The 11,387-nt window shown below is 32.1% G+C and overlaps 1 long non-coding RNA gene across 1 annotated transcript; it reads right to left on the minus strand.

Moving 5' to 3' along the window:
- Window positions 1–948: 948 nt before the first annotated feature.
- On the minus strand, window positions 949–5,728 carry LOC139505700 (uncharacterized). Its single transcript, XR_011659821.1, has 3 exons — window positions 5,084–5,728; window positions 2,418–2,505; window positions 949–1,728 (listed from the first exon to the last, which is right to left on the minus strand). It is a non-coding gene; the product is annotated as an uncharacterized lncRNA (long non-coding RNA).
- Window positions 5,729–11,387: the final 5,659 nt, after the last annotated feature.

Genomic DNA, 11,387 nt, shown 5'->3' on the forward strand with positions numbered 1-11,387 from the left:
TCTAGGGCTCGTGACACGAAACTATTCAGGTGAACACGGTACACCATCAATTAAACATTTGACGTTATCAATATTTAAGATACTCTATTCTTTAATTTCGTATTGTTTCCTCACATTTTAACGCATGAGATAGTGATGGTATTGAGAGGTCATCAATTTGTTTGATTTCGATTCTCAAGGACAATTACAGATATGTAAACATGAATTATGAGGGTGTGGTTGGGTGTTGCATCAAGTCTGTAACAGTCTCCGGGACAAGTTTGCAATTCCGCTGAGTGCAAAAGTTGTCACCTTAATTTTTGGAGTTAAGTCAAAACAAAGTTGATAACTTGGTTGGTATTGGTTCCCTGATATTTGTCCTAAAATTTTTTGGATCTAGCACCACTGTTGAAAAAGTTATGCCCCTTTTTTCAACAATTTCCTCAGAGGAAAAGTACTTTTCCTCAAGGGAAATCAAATTTCCCTGAAGGAAAAAGATATTTCCTCAAGGGAAATTGTTTTTTCCTCAAGGGAAAAAGATTTCCCTTAGGGAATTTGCTGCATAATTATTTCCTTTGAGGAAATTCTATTTCCTTAGAGGAAATTCTATTTCCTTAGAGGAAATTCTTTTTCCTTAGAGGAAATTCTTTTTCCTTTGAGGAAATTTGCAGCTTCAAATTTTCCTTGGAGGAAATACTTTTTCCTGTGAGGAAATTTGTAGCTTCAAATTTTCCTTGGAGGAAATACTTTTTCCTGTGAGGAAATTTTTGACAAACACTTTTCCTTGGAGGAAAATTCAAGACAACAAATTTCCTCTAGGGAAATCATTGATCTTCAAATTTCCTCTAAGGAAATTTCTGAAGATCAAATTTCCCTTAAGGAAATGTTTTCCCTTATTTTTACTTGTTGAACATTTCTTCACTACACCATGTATACAAACAGTATGAATATAATAATAACAAGACTGTATAATTGATGCAAATGATATTTAAAACTTTAATAAATGTTTGACTCAACATTTTAATGACATTGAAAATAATACAGTCTGACTGTTTAGATCTAGGTATTGTTTATACTTTTTTTATAAATTTAACTTTGATTTATAATTTTTTTTGGAGCAAATGCTTCTATTTTCTTTGTAATTGTTTCAATGCGATACATTAATAAGCAACCAATTTGAATGTCATACCATTTGTGGTGTTCTAAAGAATTTGTTTATATATTTGCAGATTAAATAATAAAATAAACACTTTTCGTGTTATTTTAAATTAGAATTTCTTCTGTTTCAGCTTGTGTACAGTTATTCAATCCACTACGTAAGAATTCAGTCAATACATTATTCCATTCACTAAACAATTCCCTTCAATTCTAAGAGAAATCATTTTTGCAAATTGTTCTTCAATGATCTTCTTCTGTATATTTGATATGAGGGAGCGATGTAAATGAGTGGATAAAACTGGTGTTCCTTTTTTCAACAACAAAATAGTATTTGTTCAGCATTCTCCTTTCTTTTGATTAAGATATGTTGTTGCTTTTATGCAATAGTGTTTTTGTGTATCTATGATAGAACTCCATTTTGTTTATGGTCATTATCATGTGATAATGTTGAAATTTCCTATTTCTTTTTTGCAGGAAAGCACACATTCCATTTCAAATTAATCCAATTATGCACTATGTAAATAAATTTCAACTATAAGTTTCCTCTTCAGTAATGACCTATTGATCATGAAAACCAAGATGTCTGATCACCTATAAATACACAAAATAAACAAATAAAATGTTATAAATGGAGAGAGAAACAGCAATAAATGTTTTTCATGTGTATCTTTCCTTATTAAAATACATTAAGTAAACTTGAACTCGAGAAAAATAAATAACTGCGATGTAGACTAGAAAGTATAAAATGCCAAATAAAGTATTCACGAAAAATTAGTTGATTTACAGAAGTCAAGTCCCTGTTTGCAGGAAATTTACATCATTGGTTGTCTGGTGGAGAGTTGTCTTATGGGCAATCATACCACATCTTATTTTTATATAACCTTGCCATATTCCTATTGTGCCTGTCCAAAGTTCAGAGCCTGTAGCTTTTGTCAGTTTAGTCTGACACTAAAATTTAGTGGTTGTTGTTGTTTCATACCGGTCATATTTATTTTTTGTAATTTATTTTGTTATAAACTAGGCAATTACCATGATTAGTTTTACAGTTTGGATTGTTTCAATGTTTCATCTTTAGGTCTTTTATAGCTGCCTACTTTTACTATAGTATAGGGTATGGATTTTCTCATTATTGAAGGTGGTAACAGGCCTACAATTGCTTTCTCAAAGCCATGATAGTTTTCATATTTAATATACCACATCTTTTAATTTTTATAGTAATCATGATACTAGTAATCATCTTTCAAGTTCAATAACTTTTTTAAAATTAAAAGGTGCCTTACCATTTAGGTTTAGTTGGCTTCTGCAAATTTTGCATTGCCTATCATTTCTGCTGTATATAATTTCTCTGTATCTTCTATAGTTCTTGTCCTATACATAAAAGAGTAAAAGTTGAATGACATCTTGCATCAATATTTTTTTCTGTTTAATGTACATTATGTATATATTAATGTGTGTTTAATAAAAATCTAAACCATGAGTGCTTGATAAGCTTCTTGCCCTTATAGCTGGTCTTTAAGCTTTAAATGAATTTTAATGATCGACTAAAACACTATGAGCACTGTGCAAATAAGACCCCTGCCCTCCAAAAAAAAAAAAAACATACACAAACAGTGGTATTTATTGACATAAAACATGTATATAATTTGGCTCCATTTATAGATATATATCTCAAGTGACTATAAGTTTAAGGCTGTGATTTTTTTTAACAAATCCATAAATTTCTAAAACCTTTCCAAGTTTTTGAAAATGGACAATTTTAAAATAACTTTGCAACAACTAAAGTTCCTTAACTCTGCATCTTATAAAAAAATATACATGATAAATAGGGAATGATACTCCAGCTTGCATATTATTCAAAGTTTTAAAAGAACGGTAAAAGTTTTACTACCAAAATTTGAAATTGATCTGATTTAAATTGTGATAAAAAGTATTTTTTTAAAGTTTAATAAAATTTGGTTGAGGGAAACTTAAGTTAGAAGGCCGAAACATTTTTTTCCATTTTTAAAGAACATAACTATAGAATTTAGTAAAAGAGACACTACCAAAATTCAAACTTAATCTGTATTTTGTGATGATAAGCATTGTGTATTGATTTCATAACATTTGGTTGAGACAAACTAAATTTTAGAGAACAGGAAACCAAAAATTCAGCATATTTTCCCCATTTCTAAAGGGGCATAACTCTGATACTCTAGTACAGTAACACTGACATCACTAAAATTCAAACTTGATATGAGAATTGTGATAACAAGCTTTTGTAAAAGTTTAATTGAATTTGGTTGAGGCAAACTAAAGTACTGTAAGAGAACAAAAAACAACTTTGGGACAGACGGACAAACGATCTGACAAGTGTTAAACATTATGCCCCCTCCACTTTGGGTCATAACAATAAAAAGGGAGTTTGTCAAGATATAAAAACAATTCACCAAAGTTTCATAAAAATTTGTGAAAGCATTCTTGAGACTATCCTAATCCCAAGTCATGATAGCACAATGACATAAATCAGATTTTTTTTTTAAATTAAAAGGAAAATTATCATGTTTATGTTATACAAAAATAATTCACCAAGTTTCATGAAAATTGCTCAAAGCATTATTAATAGTATACGTACTGGAAAAATCCCCGCTTTTATGAATAAAATCCCTAACTTTAAATTAAAAATTTAAAATCCCTAAAAATTAAAAAGGAGCTTAATTATCATGATTATATCAATAGATAATTCACCAAAGTATTATGAAAATTTTATGATTAATGTATTCTAATTCCAAGACTATCTAAGACATGGTTTGTTTGAATTAAAAAAGTTGGAATAAAGTACCTGCTAGAATTCAGGAGAATTAGACCAAATCAGGCTATCTTCTAGATTATCAGACAATTGACTGTACATAGAAAAGGAATTTTCTTTTTTCTTTTTTCTTATTTAGCTATTTGTTATCTCTATCCTTAATATATACTGAACTAAGCCATTTTTTCACATATTTTTTTTGTTTTTTCTCTCTTGTGACTTGTTATTTGTGACTTGTGCTCAGTCAGTCAGTGAGAGTTCGCAGATCCTGACCTACTATATCTATGCTTAAAAACCTAAAAATCATATAGTTTTAACATATTTTGTAAATTTATACTTGATTAAAATGTTGTCATAAATAGCATAGACACCTCTGAGTTTTGAGAACCACATGTGTTAATTGTGCGAGTATAATCATTGATAATCATGCACAAGATTGACTTTTAAAAGCCTATATATTGAAATTTTCTGAAAATATTGCATGCATTTATTAATATGACCAATTTCAAGAAATGCACAAAGATGTGAGATGATTTATATAATTGTAATTTCAGGAATTTACAGTAAAGGCTTTTATCCTCACTGCATTTTGCACTTTTCCTAATTCAGGAGCCAGAATTTATGGCCTTTGTGACCTTTGTATGATTTTTATTTTAGTTTCTTTTTTTTATATTGAAGAGTTAAGTATGACGTCCATTATCACTCAACTAGTATACATTTTTGTTTAATGGCAAGCTATATATAAAGCATGCCTCACAGGCACGGATCCAGGGGGGGGGGGGGTGGGGGGGGGGGGCTGAAGGTTGGACATGTTGGAACCCCCTTTCTTTATTGGACGATCAATGCATTTGAATGGGGACATGTAGTTGGACACCCCCCCCCCCCCCCCCCAAAAAAAAAAATTGTCCTGGGTTAGGAACCCCTCCTTTATATGACTAGATCCACCCCAGTCTCAGGTTGTGGGATTTTCTCGTTGCAATGATGCAATGAAGACCCATCGGTGACCTATGGCTGTTATCTGCTCTTTGGTCATGTTGTTATCTCTTTGATACATTCCCCATTTCCATTTTCTTTTCGGTTCTATTATAAATATTAGAAACGAGTTTGGCGCCTTTACAAAAATATAATTGTCTGTGCTGATAGGGGAGTATGTGTGCATACCAATATTTAAATTTTCTAGGCCTTCTTTTTGAATATTTTGTGCATTTCTTGGTAAAATACTGTCAGACATCGAGTGCTGTTGTTTTACAAAAACGGTCAAGTAATGTAGGGGAAAGAAACTAACTAAAAAGACCAAAATAAGCCACAACTAATGGGGGTCTCATTGGGGGTTCTGTTCACGGATCCCGCTTAGTTACTACTTATTTTTTTAGATTCTCGCATGATGCCATCCCGCGTACACTATGTAAGTGAACAATTCTGCTATTTTTTTAATTTCCCATGTCCCGCTAAACTTCATTTCGCGTTTTCACGGCACAATAATTTGAGGGAGGATAGGACCTTTATCGGGACTGCGGGATCGGGTGTTTTTAAGCTCTGGATTTCGGGATTGACCCTTTCGGGATACGATAATTCTTTTTTCGAATTTCGGGACCTCTGGATTTCGTGTTTTTTAGGCTCGGGATTTCGTGTTTTTAAGCTCGGGATTTCGGGATCAGTACCCCTCCTACCCTCCCTCATAATTTGACTTTCATGTGTCACGTTTACAAAAAATACGCCTCGACAATCCCGAGTCCCGCTCAGACCCCCCTTATAGGTACATAATGAATAGTTTACTATGTAGTCAGTAGTCGGGTCAAATACACATGTATACACTTTAACAGGTCGGGACCACTACCTTATATGGAAATGCATAAATTAGCATACCTATGTTCTCGCACATGTAATTGTTTATTTACATGTGACGCAATTTGTTTTTACCTAGGTTTTAGACCAATCCACTAAATGAGTCACAATGCATGATGGACTACTACGTGTTTACAATCAACCAAGAACACTTGTTATTTACTGAAATACAACACATTTTTTCGTGCAATGCGGGATTCACAATTTCGAATAGTTTTTCATTTTGTGTATCCTCATTTATAGTTCGTGGTATAAAGTATTACTTCCATGCTCAGATTAACAAAGAGTTGTTTCTATGCGAAGAAAAAAGGGTTCGATATATAGCCATTAACATGTTTGATGATAGCACAGAGATTTCATGTATTCGTCCACCAGACAGCAACGAAACAACAGCGAAAAACACAATTACCCATGAGACAAACTTACTAGTGTAAAGTAAGCCGTCGATAACAGCCGGTGCTAATATTCACGAGTACAGCAATTTTCGTATAGATAATTAAAGGCAAATGTGTGATCCTTGAATTTTTTGTTCGTTAAAAAGGCGAAGAAATATTTACATACATGGCAGTGTTAACAAAATCTATAAGTATTGTTTTTGTCACATTTCAGTATATGGGACTTCCAAACTGTTCCCTTTGTTTTGAAGGTAGTGAAGTCAGCAACTGTAGTTTCAGTTTGTTTTCGTTTTTTAACGGGCTCGGACATTTACCAAACTGAATAAAATCATAACAGCTGATTTCTTATGCCTGCAAAGTAAAACTTTGGTTGGCTTGCTTGCTTTTGTATAGTTGTTTATACAAGCTTTGAAAATAAAATTGACATCTTTAAACAATATATATATAGGCATAGTTTAAATTGTATATTTTATATTTTGTACAATATTCAAACAAAGCAAGCAAGCTAACCAAAGTTTTGCTCTACATGCAGTAGTAAATAAGCTGTAATCATGTTATCCATATTTATGTGCGACATGGTGGAAAATTTTATATGTTTTGTGAAAATTGCAGCGTTGGATCTATAATAAAAAAGAAGATGTGGTACGATTGCCAATGAGACAACTGTCCACAAGAGACCAAAATAACACAGAAATTAACATTTATAGATCACCGTATGGCCTTCAACAATGAGCAAAGCCCATACCGCATAGTCAGCTATAAAAGGCCCCGATATGAAACAATTCAAACTAGAAAACTAACGGCCTTAATTATATAAAAAAAAATGAACGAAAAACAATTATGTAACACATAAACAAACGACAACCACTGAAATACAGGCTCCTATAAAAACCTATATATTTTTTTGATGGGATAGATTTCTTCTCCTTTTCTATATTTAATTGGGCCGGTTTTTTTTTGTTTTTTTTTTTGTTTTTTTGTTTTTTTGTTTGGATTGTTTTACACAAGTAATTTTGGGGTCATTTATAGCTTACTTTTCATCATTGAACCTATGACTGCTTACTTTACTAGATTATGTCTTTGTTGGAAAGATGTCTCATTTGACACTCATACCTCATCTTCTTATTTATACATACAAAGCACGTTTTAGAAGAAAAAAATAATAGGCAATATGGCACCCACTATTATCCAGAGACTTTAAATATTGGAGATATTTTACATATGTCAACAGGACAGCAGCCGAAAGATAAAAAACCTCTGAGGTATATTTTATGATAAAATTAGCAACACACGGACATTATCGATGGATGAAACTATACAAAATGTATTGAGCTATATACCGTATCCACTCAGTGGCGGATCCAGGAGGAGTCCGGTGGATGGACCCCCCTTTTTTGTCCAGGGTTAGGACTCCCCTTTTTAAAATGGCTGGATCCGCCCCTGCCGCTTTCGTAAAACTTATTTTTAGCATACTGAATATTATGATGTTCTTACTTTTAGTTTAGGTCCTGATAAAAAAAAGTACACATCCAGTACAGAAAGAAGTGTTTCGATGAAAGTTTTCGTGTTTTTCTAGGCAGAAATGATTTTGGAATGACATTATACAGGTTTAAAAGAGCTCAAAAAATTTCATAGTGGACAGTGGTCATTTCATCTGAATTTTCACTGTTTCATGTCGTAAAATTATTGCACAGGTACAATGGAAAAAAACCTCGAAAAAGAAAGTCGAATAGTGAAGCCCGTAAACAATCCTTTTTTAATCTGAGCATGCAAATTGAAGATTATGTTATATATTTTACAATAATTACATTCGCAGAACAAAAACATATATTTTGAGAATCCCAGACACTATATTAGTTGACAGTTCTTCCACTAATTCCGCGTGTTTTCAGTTTGTAGTAAACTCGTAGTAGCCCACAATGCACTGTAGCTCATTGGGTCGATTGGTCAGTTTGTCAAGGCCGTATGGCCTTGTGTTTGTGAAATTACTATGCAAATATATTCTGACGTAAAGAAATCCAGAGTTCTCGACCTGTTTAAGACGACCTGAGATTCATTTCACAGCGAAAATACTCATTTATATTGAACATTTTAGATCACTTTACATTTAGATTTTATAACTTTTAAAATAAAGACCATATAGATTTAAGATCATTTAAACTTCTCATCTGGACTTTTTAATAAGTCTGTATACCGGACCTCTTCTCTATTTTGGGATTGAAAAAAAATGCGGTTTTGAGCCTATTTCTTCTTTTTAATTTGGTAACACGTTAAGCCATTAGTGCCACTAATATGGTATATTACCAATAATAAGGCCATATATTTTGGTGTGTAGAAATACCGCAAAAGACTTCTTAGTGCACTAAGAAGAAAGTTTTTGCATTAAGGACACTAAAACGATGTTTTAAGATCACAGCGAACATGAATATAAGAGGATATTAAATACCTCAAATCTATAAAGTTAGGTATCAATAGATTTTGTAATTTTGAAGTTAAATGACTTTTTAATCAACGCCTGCCACTCGCCACGTGACCAACGGTTTATTGCAGATTCCCGAATCATCATGTTCAATCAACCTAACCCAATAAACAATTGTCTTTTGATCGTTACTTATTGATTAATCAATGGTTGTTAACCTAACGGTTTAGCGTGGTATAAATTCAAGTTTATGAAAGAAAAATAAAAAATAAATTTTGTGTTTTAAAACTTTGCCTTTGTTATATATATTTAGTTTTTAAGGAAATTGCTATACAAGCTTTTTTTTTATTTAAAGAACCCTATTTTGAGATAAAAATTGAGAAACAAATGCTTTTGATATTTCATTTCCTTACTAACAACACAAGAGTTTACATACTATCATTATTCCTTGAAAGACATTTGAGAGTATGTGGTGTCCATGGGGTTCTTCAAAATCCGATTACAGAAGTAACATATAGAAAAACTCCAAGAGGTAAAATTATATTACGTTTTAAAAAGAGAATTATAGAATAAATCATAACTGTCTTCTATAAACGATAACTTTAAACTGGTGTCAATGCTTTTTTTTTTTAACAATTCATCTTTATTTCAACAATTGAAGATGAATACCATTTTATTTTATAATGTAATAAGCACTATGGGCAGGCGCGGATCCAGAGCTTGAAGTGGGGGTTTGGGGGAGGGGTTATGTGAGAAATGTTTAAAACACTAGAGAAGTTTTCATGTTATACCAAACCATATGTTTTTCAATAAATGGCACACTTTTTGTTCATCCGGCATATGGTTACTCTAAATAAAATTTTAAGTATTAATTTTATAAGGTTAATTATTTGATTACAGATCGTATCTACCCGTTTTGCAATTGTTGTATCACTCTAAGGGAGGCTAATAAAGATACATATAATAAAATATAGAGATAGCAGCCTTGGATTGTCTTAATTAAATCCTTTGGTCCTCTAATTATCAAGTTACCCTCTGGCCAATGTTATTATGACTTGTGTATATTTAAAGAAGTGTAGCGACAACGTGTCACCCTATTCAGTGCTAGATATTCAAATTATAGTAAAGATAACATTAAAACAAGAAATGGTTAATACAAAAAATATTTTAAGATTTTCAACCGGGGGTGGGGGGTGGGGGGGGGGGGCTCGCTTTAACCCCCTAAATCCGCTAATGATGTGGGAAAACTAAATTATTTAGTTAACTTAATCATATGACTCTTAAGCCCGTTCTGCCATTATTAAGAAACGCTAAAGAACGGAAATGTATGATTTTAAGATTTGGAAATAAATGAAATTGGTGTCACAAATGGTATGTCTGCTTGTATTTAAAATATTTTATAAATAGATATAATGCTCATATACATAATTATTAACGGTTGTTTTACTTCGCTTATTTATAGCATTTAACTTCTTATTCTTATTTTCGGCATCAAATAAAAATAATGGAATAAATATATAGGAAGTTCCAATCAATAGACAACGTACAGAACAGAGCAATTCGATATTACTTAGGCGTTCACAGATTTGCACCAATTCTAGCACTGTATGGGGATACTGGATGGATACCAAGTCAGTTTCGGCATTGGGTGAACATTATTCGATACTGGAATAGGCTTTTATCGTTTGAAGACGACCGATTAACGAAAGTGGTGTTCAATATGGATTATGATCGTTGCACAAATAATTGGTGTAGTGACACTAAAGATATTTTCACTAAACTTAATATGTTACATTATTACGAAAGTAGAACAATGGTGGATTTAAAATCTTTTGAACAAATTGTACGAACTTATTACAGTGATATATGGAGAGAGTCCTTGATAAATAAACCAAAGCTACGATCTTACTTAAACTTTAAAACATACTTCGAACTAGAGCACTATGTAAAACTAAATCTTACGAAACACGAGCGATCTGTGCTAGCCCAGTTTAGATGCGGATTATTACCGATCAGAATTGAGACTGGTAGATATATTGGGGAACCAGTAGAAAACAGACTATGCCGATTTTGTAATTCTCAAAATGTTGAAAGTGAGCTACATTTTCTTATAAACTGCACATTTTATAATGATATCAGACAAACTGTTTTTAGCGAGATATTAATGGTGCCTGACTTTACGCAACTAGATGAGCAGGGAAAATTAACATTTCTAATGGTGAACCATCCAAGGAAAATAGCTAAATACTTAGCAGCGTCACTTTTCCGTAGAAAACAAACAGTTTACTCTAGTTAACATTCTTAAACTTTTTCACAAACATTAGTTGAATAATATATGAACTTTTACAATCGTTAATTCTTAATCTATAATTATCTGTATTTAAATTTAAATTGGCAATTGACACGTGATATTAGAACATTTATATTGAACTAACAGTAAAAGGTGACTTATTGGTCCATTGGGCCGGGTGTATTATATATGTAATTATATTTTGTACAAATTTATGCTGATTTACACATGTCACTATAATAAACAATTTACTTACTTACTTTTTATTTTAAAAGACAAGGAAAGTGAATTAAAAAATATATACAACAAAAATAAGCGAAAGGAGATGTGGTACGGCTGTCAATGAAACACCTATCCACAAAAGTTAAAAATGAAGAAGATGTCAGAAATAAATTGGTCATAATTTATTTACAGTCTAAAACATCGAAGGGACTAAACATCAACCTATACATATTTATACTTGTAATGCATTTGTATATAAACATCGAATCAGAAATATGTTCCTTTCCTAAACAT

This window comes from Mytilus edulis, unplaced genomic scaffold (genome assembly GCF_963676685.1).
Source record: "Mytilus edulis unplaced genomic scaffold, xbMytEdul2.2 SCAFFOLD_2237, whole genome shotgun sequence".
Taxonomy (NCBI): Eukaryota; Metazoa; Mollusca; class Bivalvia; order Mytilida; family Mytilidae; genus Mytilus; species Mytilus edulis.